Source organism: Paroedura picta, chromosome 4 (genome assembly GCF_049243985.1).
Source record: "Paroedura picta isolate Pp20150507F chromosome 4, Ppicta_v3.0, whole genome shotgun sequence".
NCBI lineage: Eukaryota > Metazoa > Chordata > Lepidosauria > Squamata > Gekkonidae > Paroedura > Paroedura picta.
This window is the reverse complement of record NC_135372.1, coordinates 124,916,649-124,933,024: the sequence shown is the minus strand read 5'-3', so window position 1 is coordinate 124,933,024 and position 16,376 is coordinate 124,916,649. Positions and strand designations below refer to the sequence as shown.

The window sequence follows — 16,376 nt, the reverse complement described above, 5'->3', positions numbered from 1 at the left end:
GGTAACCGTGTTGGTCTGAAGTAGCACAATAAAATCGGAGTCCAGTAGCACCTTTAAGACCAACACAGATTTGTGCTACTGGATTTTATTACACACCTATATGTAACATTCAAGGAAATCGGTTTCAGGCAGGGACCTCCACATGCTAAACCTCTCCGATCCTGTTTGTTCCCAGAGTTGAACCTCATTGGTTTTAGGGCTGCCACTGGACTCAAATTTGATCCTTGCATCTGTTTGTTGGCAATTGTATTTGTATGCTGATTTACTGCCATTCAGAGATCTTGATAACTTCCTTAATTCAATCTCAGCTATAATCACCCAGTTACTTGTGCATTTTTACTTTAATTAGCCTTTTCTGGCAATTAACACATACACACACCCCACACACACGCCTATATGTAATCAGTTATTATATTCTGTTTCACAGTATCTGAAAAACTGTGCATGCACATGAAAACTTATACCTTTAATAAAACTTTGCTGGTTTTAAAGGTACCACTGGCCACAAACTTTGTTCTCCTGCTTCAGACCAACAGGGCTACTCATCTGAATCTAATTACAAATCTAGGGAATACTAAATCCCACATTATGCAGTGACGCTTACTCCCTGGAAAGCAGCTCTTTGGAATGCATCCACAAAATTGGGGGAGGGGGGAACAAGCAAAGACTGATCAAATCACCTCAAATAACAACTTCATGACCATGAGTTGTACAACATAATTACCTGTACAATTATGGAACCGTCCCTCGGTTGCGCTATTGTGTCACAAAAGCACACATGGATCTGGGGTACAGATCTTCATTGTTCCCGTATAATACGACTTCAAAAAAGTGATCACTACAACAAATCAAATTTTAAATACCCTTACTGTTTGAGCTATTATAATTGCTAACTAAGAACATTCCTAAGCTTCTAACCCCAAAAGAGGACATTTTCCTCAGTTGATTAACAAGAATCCAAAAGACACAAAAAAAGCCATGTCCTCATAGAATCATAGAGTTAGAAGGGACCTCCAGGATCATCTAGTCCCTGCAGAATACAGGAAATGCACAACTACCTGGCCACCTACAGTGACTCCCAATTCCATGTCCAGATGATGTCCCCACACCCACCCCAAAAAAACTGGAATCCCTGGCCAGTCTGGCCTAGAGAATATTTACCTCCCAACTCCAAAATGTCAGTTGGCATTTCCCTGATCATGCAAGAAAGGGCCACAAAAGCTAAGCATAGACACAATTCCTTCTGCCCAACCACTTACAATCTGCCTAAAAAGATTACATCTGGTAACCCTTTTTATAGACGTCTCTCAAATCTGCGAAATATCAGCTCAAATACTACTTTATAGACTCCATCATAAATCTGATGGGAAACCACCAAGAAGTTTGGAGTGACTAGGCAGACACAAGTAATGGTAAACCACTTCTGAATGTCTCTTGACTTGCTGGCACTTTTCACCACGATTTATTGTTTTGCAATATCAATATAATGCAAAAGCATAGATCTTCGTGGTTTTCACATGGTCATTTTATGTCAATTGACAGTCAATGTACATGTAATATATCCATAGATCTGATACTTTCTAACAACTTCATGCTTGCAAATACATTTGTAGTGGATAGTCATGGAGACATCTCAAATCTAAGTTAATAGAACACTCTAAATACAAAAAATAAATAAAAATAAAATAACATATTGGAGAACAATACAGTGACCATTTACAATTATTCTTCCATTGGGAGATTATCTGGTATAAGACAATTGTTTTGGAGAAATTCTTGCTTCCACCAGCAGGTCCTAGTGCACCTTGGTCTTACATTGATTCTTTATCCAGCACTTAATCTAACTTAATCTCCATATTTGTGAATATAATTACCATGCTTTCCCACATACATGTAAGATATCCACAGATCCAATGCTTTATGGATCTCTCTATTTTGTTTGGAATAAGAGAGGAATTTGATCAGCTAGATTCAAGACCAGTAGCAATTTAGAGATCAAAAAGATTTCTTGAGTATAAGCTTTCAAGAGTCAAAGTGCCTTTCATCAGATATCTTTGATCAATGACTTTTTGTGTAGATTTTCAAGTGTAGGTTCATGAAATGCCGTGGCTGTCTTTATTTTAAAAAATGATGTGCCACAGTATCTGATTGTTTTGATGAGCAACCTGAATATGATGATGAGCAACGGCATATGGAGAAACAGAATAGTTTCCATTTGGAAAAGATGTCAGAAAAGGGTGTGTTTGGTCTCCCTGTCTCTTCAATCTATATGCCCGAACATATCATAGATTTAAATTAAAGTGGTGTGAAAATTGGTGGAAGAAACTTAACAATTTCAGATATGCTGATTATATCACATTACTGGCAGAAAATCGCAAAGGCTTGGAATCACTACTTGGAAAGCAGAAAGTGGCAAAGGAGGATTACAACTGAACATCAAGAAGACAAAAGTAAAGACTACTGGGAAATGAGTACATATCTTTATGGTTGACAATTAAGAAGCTGAACTTGTTCAGGATTTTCTATTCCTTGGCTCTGCCATCAATCAAAAGGGACAGTGCAACCCAGAACTCAAAAGAAAATTGAGACTCAGAAGGGCAGCCATGAAGGAGCTAAAAAAGATGCTTAAATGTAGGATTATGTTGCTGGCAACGAAGACCAAGTAATTTTATGCTATGATATTCCCTACTATGGATGGTGTGAAAGCTGGATAGTGAAGGCAGCTGACAGGAAGGTAGTTGATTCCTTTGAAATGTGGCCTTGGAGGAGAGACAAATAAGACTATTCTAAAACAAATAAAGCCTGAACTTTCCCTATAAGCTAAAATGGCTAAACTGATGTCATCGTATTTTCGTCACATGATGAGAAGACAAAGAGTACTGGAAAAAGACAATAATAATAGGAAAAGGTGGATGCAGCAAGAAAAAAGGAAGCCTTCCCCACGTGAGATGGATGGACTCAATCAAGGAATCCATGTCCCTCATTTTGCAAGACTTCGAGAAGGTTTTTAATAACAGGATGATTTGGGAAACGTTCATTCATCGGACTGCCATACGTCAGAAGACACTCGACAGCACTTAACATAACACACAATGTGGTCAGCCTTCAGGGATAAAGAAAGAAAAGGCAAAAGGGCTTCTGGGGGAACTGCAGCTCCACCCAGCATGATCTAATTTGGAAGAAGACGGAATATCTAATCTGTTTTATTCTGCAAGGCATTCAGCACAGAACCTGAAACATTTAGCTTCTCTCCAGCTCAATGTTTTTACATCCACCCTAATGAAGAACTTTGGGCCAATGGTTATCTGTGGTCTCTGTTCATTCGCAATGGTAATAATTAGTGATAATGCAATCTCCCTAATTTTGCTAAAGGAATTATACTACTTGTAATGGCCGGAAAATTCCTTGCCTTTGTTATTAGAGTAGACAATGCAGTCTAATTTCCTAACAACATCAATAGTTTCAAGCTGGAATTACCTTTCAAAGTTATTTTGTTTAAGAATACTTGATTTTTAGGCAACTGCAGAGTTTCTTGGGAGATATTATATTTCTCATATCTCATATAGAGATTTTATCATGTTGTCATCACAGGGTGAAGTATTTGAAAGGAACTCAGTGTAGAAAAATCGGAAGTTACATGCAACATTAATGTCTTGTACTTTGGGATTCTATTAACCCTTACCTCCAAGATACAAGAGAAATAAGCAGACATCTGTTTCATCAGCCTTTTCTTATGTTTATCACTGCCCATTCATCTAGAATTTCTCATAGCTATCACATAATTTGTTTGAAAACTCAGATTTTGCTCCAGTGTGATAATTCAAGATTTTTCTTAATGTTATAACCCAGGCATGTCAGTTTATCCAGAGCTCCCTTGCACCTATTTTTAACTTTTGAAACTGTGTTCAAGGCCATGTATATCAGATTTTTACATGGACTGTCTTTTTGTCTGCGACCCAAGATCACTTTAGACTGCAATCTCTTGCAAACTTATTTGGGAATGTTCCCATCTGAGAACTGAACAGTGCTTATGTCCATATGCCATTCTTATGAACCAGCCCCAGCTGTTTTTCTTTCCAAATACTCCAAAAATGACATTTCTGTGCTATCCCACACCAGGTTCTGAACAGAATCCCCTATATACCAGTCCATTTCATCAAAACAATTAATTCCCACAAAGCCTCTCCCCTTCACCCGGACTTACAATCAGAACTAGAGCAAAAATTATGTTAAGTATTGAGACTCAACCACTCCCAGTATGAGGTCTCTTTAGAACAGGGGCTTACAAAAAAGATAACGTGAAAGCATTTGACGGACATGCTGTAATCAGACACTTGAGGAAAGAATAATAAGATCAAACGCTAATTGCAAGGAATAATTATACTTGTTGAGTTACATAAATGTAACCAAAATCCTAAAAACAACTAGATTTAAATTTGCATTGGCTTTGATAGGCGATCCTACGGAATGACTGCGCCAGGTCTATTGGGGTAGACTTTGTGGGATAGTTCTTCATTTTGAGAGTAATTGCCTCACATATTAGAGTTCAGGGGTTGAAAAAGATAATTGGAGCTGTTCATTGCTCCTGAGATAGCAGGTCAAAGACTAAGCTCACAAGGAAAAAAGAACCACATTCTTGTTTGTAGTAATTTATAGCAAGGGTTATGGTTCACTTTACAATAGGACAACAAGGGACTGGAACATGAATGTAAACAATTAGGATTACAAGTTACCTTAATAAATCTTGTACTTTGGGATCCTATTTACCTAGAAGTCCATAACAGTTAATAAAGGAGAGATATACTGGGGCTATTTATCTGATCCATTAAGGTTTGACTTATGTTCTTAATCAGATGAGATGAGATTGCCATGGCTTATTCACTTAGTATTTTTCTTTGCCACATCTATGCCATTGACTGTATGGTTTGGCCAAAGCATTTCTGGCTGTTGTAAATATTTTGTAAGGTTTTATCAAGTAGAAAGCATTAATTTATTTTTGTCCCCCCCCCCCTTCAAACTATATACATAGAAGATATGGTCAAACACTTAATTACCAGCAGATTTTTAAACATAAAGCAATGTTTGAATTTTCTACCTAAAAAGAGTTGGAATATAATTTTTCAGAGATTTGAAATATGCCTTATATATATACTAACAAGACATGGTTTGTCATTATGCAAAAAAAAAAAAGTATAGAGATCATTGGGGTTGAGTACTCCCTTCCCTGAAATGCAAAACAGCATACGAAAACAGAAGTCTTTCATTATGAAGGCACACAGGATGGCGGGATTGTATGAGCCTAACAGTGCAACCCTAAAGTGTTCAACTGTTAAAAGTTATTGACGTTTGCCTTGGATGTGCACACAAACTGTGATGCTTAGTGCTTTTAACTACATGTGTCATATTTCTTTCTTCCATTTGAGCAACAAATGAAATCAAAGCATTGACATTAAAGTGGCATGATATGCATACCTTGGAGCAGTGGTCCCCAACCATGGCGCCGGGCCGCGGCTCCCTCTCCCCGCCCCTCCCCCCGCAGTAAAAAACTTCCCAGGCCGCAAGCTTGCAGCCCGGGAAGCTTCTTACTGCGGGAGGGCGGGGAGAGGGAATCGGGGCTGAGCCGGGCCCGCAGGGGCGCGGCCCGCAGGCACGGCTCGCGGGCGCAGCCCGATGTGCGGGTGCGGCTCGCGGGCGCGGCCCATGGTGCGGGCGCGGCTCGTGGGCGCGGCCCGATGCGGGGGCGCGGCCCGCGGGCGCGGGCCAATGCGGGGGCGTGGCCTGCGCTGGCCGCGGGCCGCGCCCCATTGCCCTGCCGGTCCCCAACCTCAGAAAGGTTGGGGACCACTGCCTTGGAGAATCAGAAATGCATTGAAAGGCAGATCAGGAAAGAAGACCACGGCTTCTTGAGCCACTAGAAAGAAAACAGGACAATTTCTGCCTGTGAGCTTAATGCAAACAACACTGGTCTTGCAGGAGACAGGAATATATATTTAGGGTAGCTGTGTTGGTCTGAAGGAACTGAACAAAGTTTGATTCTGGGTATAAGCTTTCATGTGCATGTTGGTCTTAAAGATGCCACTTTATTAAAGATTTACATAATTATTTGTATACCCTGCCTTTCTTCCAACACAGGACTCAAGATCAGAGGCAATAATTAAAAAAAAACAGAAACAAAATTGTAGTATTTAATTAAAACACAGTTAAGAATAAGCAATTGAAAGCATATCTGCTGATAGGCAGGCTGATCCTGCATTGAGCAGGTGGCTGGACTAGATGCCTTGAATGGCCCCTTCCAACTCTGTGATTTTATAAACTGTTTTGCAGTGTTACCGGAAGACCACTAGGGCAGCTGTCTTCCTTACCTGTTGTTATCATCATCATTTTATTTATTACCCACCTCCCCCCTGAAAACCCCCAAAATACAACCCAATAAAACATTATAAATCCCATTGAGTACATCTTTGTTAGTCTTAAAGGTGCTATTGAGCTCAATTTTTTGTCTTTTTGTTTGTTTGTTTTTGTAGAAAAAAAGTATAAATATTTTCCTGTCCACAAAGTCAGGTTTAATGCATCTCTAGGACCGTTTACGCACTGGAGGTTTCATGCCAGGCTGCAGACTGGAGTTTTAGTCGTGGCAGGTTGCCCCACCTCTTTCTGCACCCACACGGGGGAGCATTTGGCCTGGTGTGGCTCATCTGCCCCCGATTTCTGCTCCTGCATGGGAGCTGGGGCAGTGAAGTTCCCAGTGCATAAACGTCTAGGAGAAATATTCAGAAGAATGGCTGGAGGGGAAAGTGCTGCTGTTTTCAGGAATGGATTCTACTGGTTTGTATCATGGGTGAATTTTTGTGTGATGCACAAAAAGGATGGTGCTCGATGATAGTCTCTGCATACACAAAAAAGAGTCCAGAAGGACAAAATAATTCTTACAGCATGTCCATCTGGGGTCTGTAATGTACAGTAGAAGTGCTTTCTTAAATCTCCATCTTGTGACAACTACAAATTTGAGAGTGCGATGCTTGCCCAGAATTTCCTCATTGCATAATATATCCAGCTCATTAAAAGAAGAAAGGTTAATTTTTTTGGCAATGAATTTCTTTAGATGCAAGACTGTGGCTTGGGCCGAGTAGCAGATCCATTTCCTCTTCAATCCACGTAAGTTGCTGCTGTCGCATTCCAAGCAGATGCTTACCTGTTCTTCACTTCTATGATAATCGTTATCTTCTTCCTGTTTCTCTTCTGATGTCTCTTTGTTTGTACTCTCATATTGTTTCCCCATTACGGTGAGAATCTAAATGTTGCTTGGCCGAGCACGTCTCCCCTTTGATGTCACCTGGTACTTCCGTGCCCAATTTGTGGTAGAATTCCCTCTGCTTCCTCATTTCTGCTTCTTGAAGGCCTGGAACAAGTTTGTAAACAATACCTTGCATCGTTCTGCCATGACCAATATATTGTAGTGGATGGCTCTGGTGTATGGCAATTCTGCATGTTGTTTTCCTCCAGATACTTTACCAAGCAACTCCTGCAGAATGTACGCAAGCATTCTGTTACAGTGGTAGCATCAATAAGGTAACCATTGCAAAGTCAACAGGTTACATAGGCATCGATTTCCCAGAGCTTAATCTTTCTCGTCAGTATCTTTGGTGTCTCTCAAAACCAAATTTGTTTTCAGAGTCTGCCATCCAGAGACCTTGGCTGAATTAGAATAATGCTAACAAGCAGAAAATTACTTGCAGAAAAGTTCATCCACGGAGGACTGAGTGCTGGTGGTTTAGCCTACAAAGCTGTTAAGTCCTCCCGGACTCAAATTTAGTTTTGCTACTTCAGACCAACATGGCTACCTCCTTGAACCCTTCCATAAGTGTCTTCCACAATGGTGAGGCAGCAACAGGGAAGGCTTCAGACCACACCCTCAAAAGGATGTGGTCCTTTTGGCACATGGATTCATGTTGACACATGGATTCATATTGGGAAAGTAGTCACTTTAACAATGCCATCTTTGAACAGAAATTTCTAATTAAGCCCATGGACCTGCCTGTTGGTTAGAGGGGAAAGGGATCCCACAGCTTTCTGTATCAATTTGGGGGCCTCTGCTGGAACAGTGAGATTTCCCCCACACATATACCATCTTTCTCAGTACTCTAATGTTTAATAAAGTAGTATCCCTGAGGTTGAATTCTATGAACAATTATAGAGGACCAAATCATATTGACTTCTGTGGTAAACATCAAAAGGGTAGGAATCAGGTTTTTGTAAGCCTCTGATCTACCCATCCCCTTATCCTACCTGGAAAAATTCATTATTATCTCGGCCATAATCTATTTAAGCAGATAGGCTAGCAAATAAATGTTTGAGGAGGGAGAATCAAAGCAAACAGATCACGGTGTGTTCTTCTTTTACATGGGCAAGCCCTTTTTTCCGACTGGATAAGGCTCTGAGCAATTTGCATGTGCACAGGGGCACTTTATCTTAGGTTCTTATCAAAGCTTTCCTCTCAGGAAGGAATTCTGCACACAGGAATCTCTCTATGTGGCACCTTTGCAAATCTGAGTGCAAAGAATCAGGGCCTTTTACAGAGTTAATTTCATATGTGGGGTGGGGAGAAGCTGTGGTTTAGTGGCAGATCACCTGCTTTTTCCAGATTAATTCTCCTGGCATCTCCAATTGGGGTGTGGGGGGGAAATCAGTCAAAAGGTGATGTGAAGGACCTCCACCTGAAATCTGGCAGAGTAGATAACACTGGCTTTGAATCAGTATTAATCAGCTTCATGTGTATATCACACATTTATGAAGTACTGTTCTCCACAAGGAAGTGTGATCCCTGAGATTGTTTTAGCTTGCTGTAACCCTATAATTGAGAACTGAATAATTAAATCAGACAACATAGGTTACAGCCAGTGTGGTTTGCTCAGGAATGCAGACATTCACCCTTTTTCCTATCCTAATTCGACATGTCCTGAATAATTTTCCAGTGAGAAGGATGATCATCCTCTTACTGCAGCCGCCCACATACCTGGCAGCTACTCTAGATATAATAGTGCCATCATATCAACACTGTTTGGTCATACAGTTTTAGGCCAGGCCCCAGAAGACGACAGTACAGTTGTACACTCAGCCGTCAAGCTTACTGGGTACGCTTTGTCTAGTACAGTGGTTTTCAACCTTCCTAATGCCGTGACCCTTTAATACAGTTCCTCATGTTGTGGTGACCCCCAATCATTCACAGAAATGAAACCGAAACTGACCAATGGTGTGAAGATCCATTGTTCAAGATTGTATATAAATTGGTTTTTTTTTTCCGGGGTTTCTCAGTTCAGTTCTGCCTCTTGTCCCACCAGGCCAATATCGCTCTTTTCCGCTGCTCCAGACAGACAAATGCCCTATCTCGATCTACCCCACAAGGCTGTGTGATAGAGGGCACACAAACACACCCCCAGCCAAGCTGCTTGCCCTGCCGCAACCCCTGTGAAAGGGTCTTTTGACACCCCAAAGGGGTCCTGACCCCCAGGTTGAGAACCACCGGCCTAGTAGATCTCTTTCAGCCCAGTTTTATGAGTTGAGCTCTTCCTTTGGAAGGGTAGAGTTAGAAATGTGAGAAGGAGCAGATCCCAACCCCAATTCACATCTTAGTTCCTCCACTCATATGAACTGCCTTCTACCTCTCTGTTCTGAGGTTAGCGAATTGTGATTCCAGAGCAAATTGTGTGCCGCAAGGAAGTGGCAGGCGAGTGGGGCGGGGGGGGTGGGGAGCCTCTGGATGTGAGTCAGCTTTAAATCAGGCGAATGTGAAAGGAAGTAATTCAGCTGTGCCTCTGCATCAGGAATGATTGAATTATTAAATCACACCCGATGCAGAGATTTGCCAGAATTATCTGCCTTCAGAGAAGGTCAGCCACTGAGTCTGGGTGAATCACTATTCTGGGCATATAGGCCTTCTCTATTGTAAGAATTAACTATGCCTCCAATTATTTCAGAAGAAAAATAGCAGCTGGTGGGAGTTTAGAAAAAGAAAATTCAGTCCTATACAGGCCTGCATGGATGGTTTAGGCTGATCCTGCATTGAGGGGTGGTGGTGGAACTGGGCTAGATGATTCTTTATACTGTCTGGCCGTTGCTAACAGCAGTCATGGTGGCATTAATTACATTTGTTTCCCACTTTTTTTCAGGGAGTCAAAACTGTATTTTAATTGCTCAAGCAATCTTTTGGAGAGACTATGTTCCGGGGCGGTTCCCCCAAACTTGAAACTAGAGTTGCAAAGATTCATCTGGCCAGGCCACCAGCAGAATACGGGAGGGCAGGGTTGCCAGATCCAGGTTGGGAAACTCCTGGAGATTTGGGGATGAAGCCTGGGGAGAACAAAGACCTCAGTAAGGTGCAGAGTCAGAGAGATCCCTGCCCAAAACATCAACTTTCTTCAGGAGAACTAACTTCTCTAGAGCGACAGGGATGTGAGTGTCCTGCATAGTGCAGGGGGTTGGACAGGATGACCCACGAGGTCCCTTCCTACTCTATGATTCTAAGATGAACTGTAATCCCAGGGGATCACCAGGTCCCCCCTGGAGACTGGCATCCCTACTTGGAACCTGAACTCCCCTTCCCATGTCCAAGGCCTGAACTTCATCCTTTGTACTGATTCAACATCTAGCCTGCTCCATAACACCAACACTGGAGAATTTCTGAACTATTTCTTCCCTGCCTCCCATTTTCAGGAGGAGAATAAATCAGTTTGCCAATGCATAGCTATATATTGGGGATGGGGTGAGGACAGGATGTTTAAGAAGCTCCATTGCTTCAGCAGTTGCTTGTGGAGAAAAACAGAGGAAACAGAGAGATTGATTCTTTGCTCCCCCTACTGGTGCCTGGATTGGTACAAGATATTTTGCCAGGCCTTTTATATCTCCATATCCTTATCTGCTAAGGGACAAATCTGAAATCTAAGCCAAGGGTAGGCATTGCATCTCGAAATTCAATACAATCCCATTAATAGTTTGCTTCCGCTGGGCTCTACTAAGTGCAAATAGGTGACCAAAGCCCCTTAACCTAAAGCAGCCCTGGCAGCATAAACTACAATATTATTTACATAACAATGGAGGCAGAGCCTTATTCCTAGGTGAGTCTAGTGTTGGGCTGTGATACGTTCCACTATTGCACAAGGGAGAAAAATTGCTTCTCCCAGTAGCTGTAGTAGTAGAAGTAGTAGTAGTGGTAGTAGTAGAAGAAGAAGAAGAAGTCAGTTCTTATATGCTGCTTTTCCCTACCTGAAGGAGGCTCAAAGTGGCTTACAATCGCCTTCCCTTTCCTCTCCCCACAACAGACACCCTGTGGGGTGAGTGAGGCTGAGAGAGCCCTGATATCACTGCTCGGTCAGAACAGTTTTATCAGTGCTGTGGCAAGCCCAAGGTCACCCAGCTGGTTGCATGTGGGGGAGCGCAGAATCGAACCTGGCATGCCAGATTAGAAGTCCGCACTCCTAACCACTACACCATACATATAGAGCTATCTTAGCCATGGGTCATACCATTAGTCCACCTAGCTCTGCATTTTCTACTCTCAGTAGGTGAATGTGTGTGCAAATAAAGGCCTCTCCTAATACTTGCTCTTTGAAATTCCTCAACTGAAGATGGCAAAGATTGAGCCTTGTATGTTCTGCATTCAAAACATATCATTTACCAAATCTGCATCCTTGATGACTAGGCAACTCTTTGCAACACCATACCACCAACATCAGGAGCTGTTTGTTGGGTGTGGACTATTTTGAAAATGAATTCACTGTCAACACAAGTCAATAGTCACCAGTTCTAGAGCTTTGCTCTTTAAGTCCTTAGTAATCCGGAATGCGATTTTGTTGCTAGTGCCACCATGAGAAACCAGCAAACTGTGCTCTCAGATGAGCCAAGACACATGAGAGGGATCGACCCATTCTCCTCCCACACAGATGAGCAGGAGGATAGGTCTCTGCCACTGCCTGTCTGACTTGCCAAAACAAGAACGGTCTAATACTAAACAAGAGAGTGGGAATGCACTGCAAATTGCCTATGTCAGCTTCTCTTAGCCTCTGTTATGAATTCAGTCAATTGTCTTTGAAGTGTATAGTACTTACAGAAGACAACCTATGTAGTTGGTCTTCCTCCAAAGGGTATATGCAGGTATGCACAAATTTAAAGTTGAGTATTTAGGGCACCTAGATGTTCCTTGATATTTGTGGGCTATGTTGCCCTTTCCTCCAGCAGGACAAAATTTGAGTCCAGGGGACCCTTTAAGATGAACAAAGCTTAATTCAAAATATGTGCATGCACACTTCTTCAGATACAATGAAACAAAACTTCTTAAACCATTATATGGAGTAGAGAGGGAGGGGGTGAATTGCCCAGAAGGGATAGTTAGAATCAAGATGCATAAGTAACTGGGTGACTATAGCTGAGATTAGATTAAGGCATTTGGTAAAATCAGTGAATAGCAGTCAATTAGCATACAAATTAAATACTTAATAAACAGATGTGAGAACCAAGTTTGAGGTCAGTAGTACTTCCAAGATTAGCAAAGTTAAATTCTGGGTATAAGCAAGAACAGACTTACCTTCAGATATATTTGAACAGATTTCCTCTAATTTTACATCTAGGTTGCCAGGAAGAGGTAGTTAAGAGTTAAACTTCATAAGTAACCGAGCAATAAATACAGCAAAGATTGGAATAATGTATATTGTAAGACCTGTGTATAGCAGCAAATTAACATTCAATCAAAGAATTAACAACAGATCTGAGAACTAAGTTTGCATCCAATGGCATCTTTAAGACCAACAAAGTTTAACTCTGGTTATCAGTAAGAACTGAATGATTTAGAGATAATAACCCAATGAGATAAGAACCCAATATCTCTGTTAAGCCCTAGGGGCTCCCATTGGTCTGGGTGTTGTGATAAACGGCCATTCAGCAATCTCCCATTCTAGTCAGTTTCGGAAATTCCTTCACAATGAAACAGCTACTTTGAGGTCCCACATTGAGTGCCCTGGGAGATTGAAGTATTCTCTTTTAGATTTCTAAATTTCCTTATTCATGAAGTCAGGTTTGTGTTCACGTATCTTTTGTGATAAGGTTTGACCTGTTTCCCCTATGTAAAGAACTGAAGAACATTCTTGCCATTTAATGGCATAAATAGACAGTGTTAGAAGATAAACTTGAGCTTATGTAGTTGATGTTGTACTGTCTCTGTGTATGTGGCAGCAGAGATGTGCAACTCCACTTGCTCCAAAATGTTTTCTGATGCCTACTAAAAGAAAGAAAAAAATCCCTTTCATAGTTATATGTGATGCTCTGACTGAGTTAACTGACTCTGAAAGTACAGTAGCAAATAGTCCTCAATCTGACCAAACCTTGTGTACTTTGAAACTTCAGAAGGAAACTGGCACCAACAAAAGATGTGTCAGGCTGTGGATATAGGTACCAGTGGGCCTGGAGAAGTATGTCCAGTTCCTTTAATCTAGGCTTAAGGTAAGGAAATACAGGTAGCTGAAGGTTTTCATGGGTGGATGAAAAATGGCATCACCAGGTAAGAATCCAGACTATTAAGGTCTCTATAAAGTGGCCAGCAGCGTGGAGGGGAGGAGTGGCACTGGCGTGCCAGTTGGGGCTAGCATGCAGGCACAGAGTTCTGTGCCTTCGTGTGGACACTTGTGTGCGCAATGCCACTGGTGCCACACCTCCTCTCTGCAGCGCTGGCTGCCTTGGGATGCAGTGTTTGCTGAAGCACGCAACCCTAGCTGGAAGAAACTTGTGTGTGTGTGCGTAGGGTTAACCTTTCTCCCATATGTATTTTTAAAAAATTGAAATGGGCTGTTCAGAAGGTAAATTGTGGCAGCAGGGGTGGGGCGAAATAATGCCCTGTAGGTCATAGTGAAAATGAGGGATCTGTTCCAGATAATATATTTCTGGTAAGGCCTTGGAGGAGGAGCTGTCTCATGGTTTAAGTGCCACTCAGCTCTTAACACCCACTCAGGGTGGCTGTCCCACCCCTGAGTGCCTCCTCCAACTGGCTGTCCAGCAGCCAGCCAATCATTTTCCATCCCCCACCCCTGACCACCCCCTCCTCCTTCCACTTCCCTTGGAGGCTGTAGATCCCTGCTGTGTGAGAGCTGACCCTGCCGGTGAATTCCCTTCCCTGGGGGCCTGTAGCCTGCAGCCTTTCCAGATCCTGGGGGGGGGGGGAGGGAGAGGCCATCTACAGAGTTCTTCCACCCCTGTCCCCCAATCTAGCACCTGTTGTATTCCTCAATGCAATGGGCTTGGCCCCTAGTAGTATATAGTTTATTACTATCTGTGAGTGTCTGATATTTGGGACTGAATTACATAACTATAACTATTTAAATAAACACAAATCTTTGGGTTTGGGTTTATAGTTTCCATACTTGAAGGTATTTTGGTAAGGTTGCCAACAGGCCTAGAGCAAAATGTCCTGTCCCTTTAATAGAAGATTGAAGGGCCCTTACCTACCAGATTATTTCCTTTCCTCCATGTTATGAAGACCTTCAGCTCAGCTGCCCATATCTGCACATTGTTGTTGTTGTTATGTGCGAAGTCGTGTCCGACCCATCGCGACCCCATGGACAATGATCCTCCAGGCCTTCCTGTCCTCTACCATTCCCCGGAGTCCATTTAAGTTTGCACCGACTGCTTCAGTGACTCCATCTATCCACCTCATTCTCTGTCGTCCCCTTCTTCTTTTGCCCTCGATCGCTCCCAGCATTAGGCTCTGCACATTAAAGTCTATTAAAAGGAATGGACACTTTTCCCCAGCCTGCTAGCATCCTCATATTCTGAATGGGACAGTTTTTCCTGGCTAAAGCAGCTGGAGCAGGAATTAAATCCTTTACTCCTCTAGTATTTACCTTAATTGCTTCATTTCTGCACAACAGAGTTACACAAGCAGCAGTTTCAAACAAATAACATGCCTGTAATGAAGAGAAACAGAGCCAAGCAGAGAACTCAAGTGAACTTTCATGCAAAGGCAGGTTTTGCAGGTACCACCACCCTGCCAATCCAACTGCCATCAGCATAACCACCTCTCTGCCTTTCTACTGCTTTTGGCATAATCAGGCCAACTGGAGAACCAGCAAGAAGTATAAGTAAAAGGCAGAAATACTTAAATGTGGGAGTCAAGGGAAAAAAACAGTGTTAGGGGAACATACAACAGAAAATGCACTGGTAGCTGCCATGTGGGGGATCAGTGGCCATTTCCAAAACTAGTACATGGACTTGAATTTATTACCCAAGATCCTAAATTTGACTTTCTGGATACACGTTTCATAAGCATTAGATAGGTGCGAGAACTGGATTGTCATGTAAGAGGTATGAGAAAACATCTTTCTGCAGAATTTTTGTTTACATTAAAAAATTATGGCAAATTAAAGATCTCAATGAGATGAAACTATTGGTATTTAAAGTTGTCAAAAACAAACAAACAAAACAAAACGATATCACAATGCAATGCTGGACTGTTATGCCTGCTGTCTTGTGGCCATACCAGAGTCCGGCTCACGGGTACAGAATGCCCCTTGTGTCTGTCCTCCTGGATGTTTCCAGCTTGTGGATACTTCCATAATGGATCTCTGTCGCATTTTTCGTTACATAACTTAAAAGGTTTTCCCTATCGTTGCTGCATAAGATGTTTTCACTTAAAAACAACAACAGGCCTGTGCTACAGCAAACCATCTGTTCTTGCCAGGTGTTTTGTAGCCACTAGTCCTACACTTAGAGGGTATTGCTTTGGCCCTAATCCTATATGCACTGCATTCTTTTTTTTAAATTAAATGGGCATTTATCCTAATCCAAATTCAACCACTCTACTACTTCAGAGACGAGATTTAATGTCAAACTGAAAATTACACAACAAGAAATTCTTAGAATCAGTCAAAGAACATCAACACTTTTGTTCTGCAAGGAAAGATCATGTTCTGGGCACCCTGCCCGGTAAATGACACAACTTTAAGAAATGTATCAAAACATTTGATGCGTTCTATAACTTTCTTGTTAATAAAAAAAAAAAGAATCAAAGCCTTACAGTGACCTGAAGTTAAACACACAAGAGAGCGTTACGAAGTGAAAACTAGCTTCTCCACCTATTAGGAGAAAGCAACGTGTTGTTGTTGCTTTTGGATGGGATACAAATGAAATGTAGACGGTACAGAAACAGAAAGCTCAGCATTCCACAGTCGTCGTATTATATAAACAGTATAATATGGCTTTAATTGCTGATTTAATAGAGCTCAGCTAACTCTGCTTATATGCATTATAAAACTGAGTCTTGAACAGACTGTTACAATTTGTAAACGCTACTCCTGTTCACTTATATTGCTTAAAATGATTATTCCCAAAAGTGGAGG

The 16,376-nt window shown here is 41.9% G+C and overlaps 1 pseudogene; it reads right to left on the bottom strand.

Annotated features, from left to right (window-relative positions):
- Positions 1 to 6,926: 6,926 nt before the first annotated feature.
- Positions 6,927 to 15,611, bottom strand: LOC143836685 (polycomb group RING finger protein 3 pseudogene; annotated as a pseudogene).
- Positions 15,612 to 16,376: the final 765 nt, after the last annotated feature.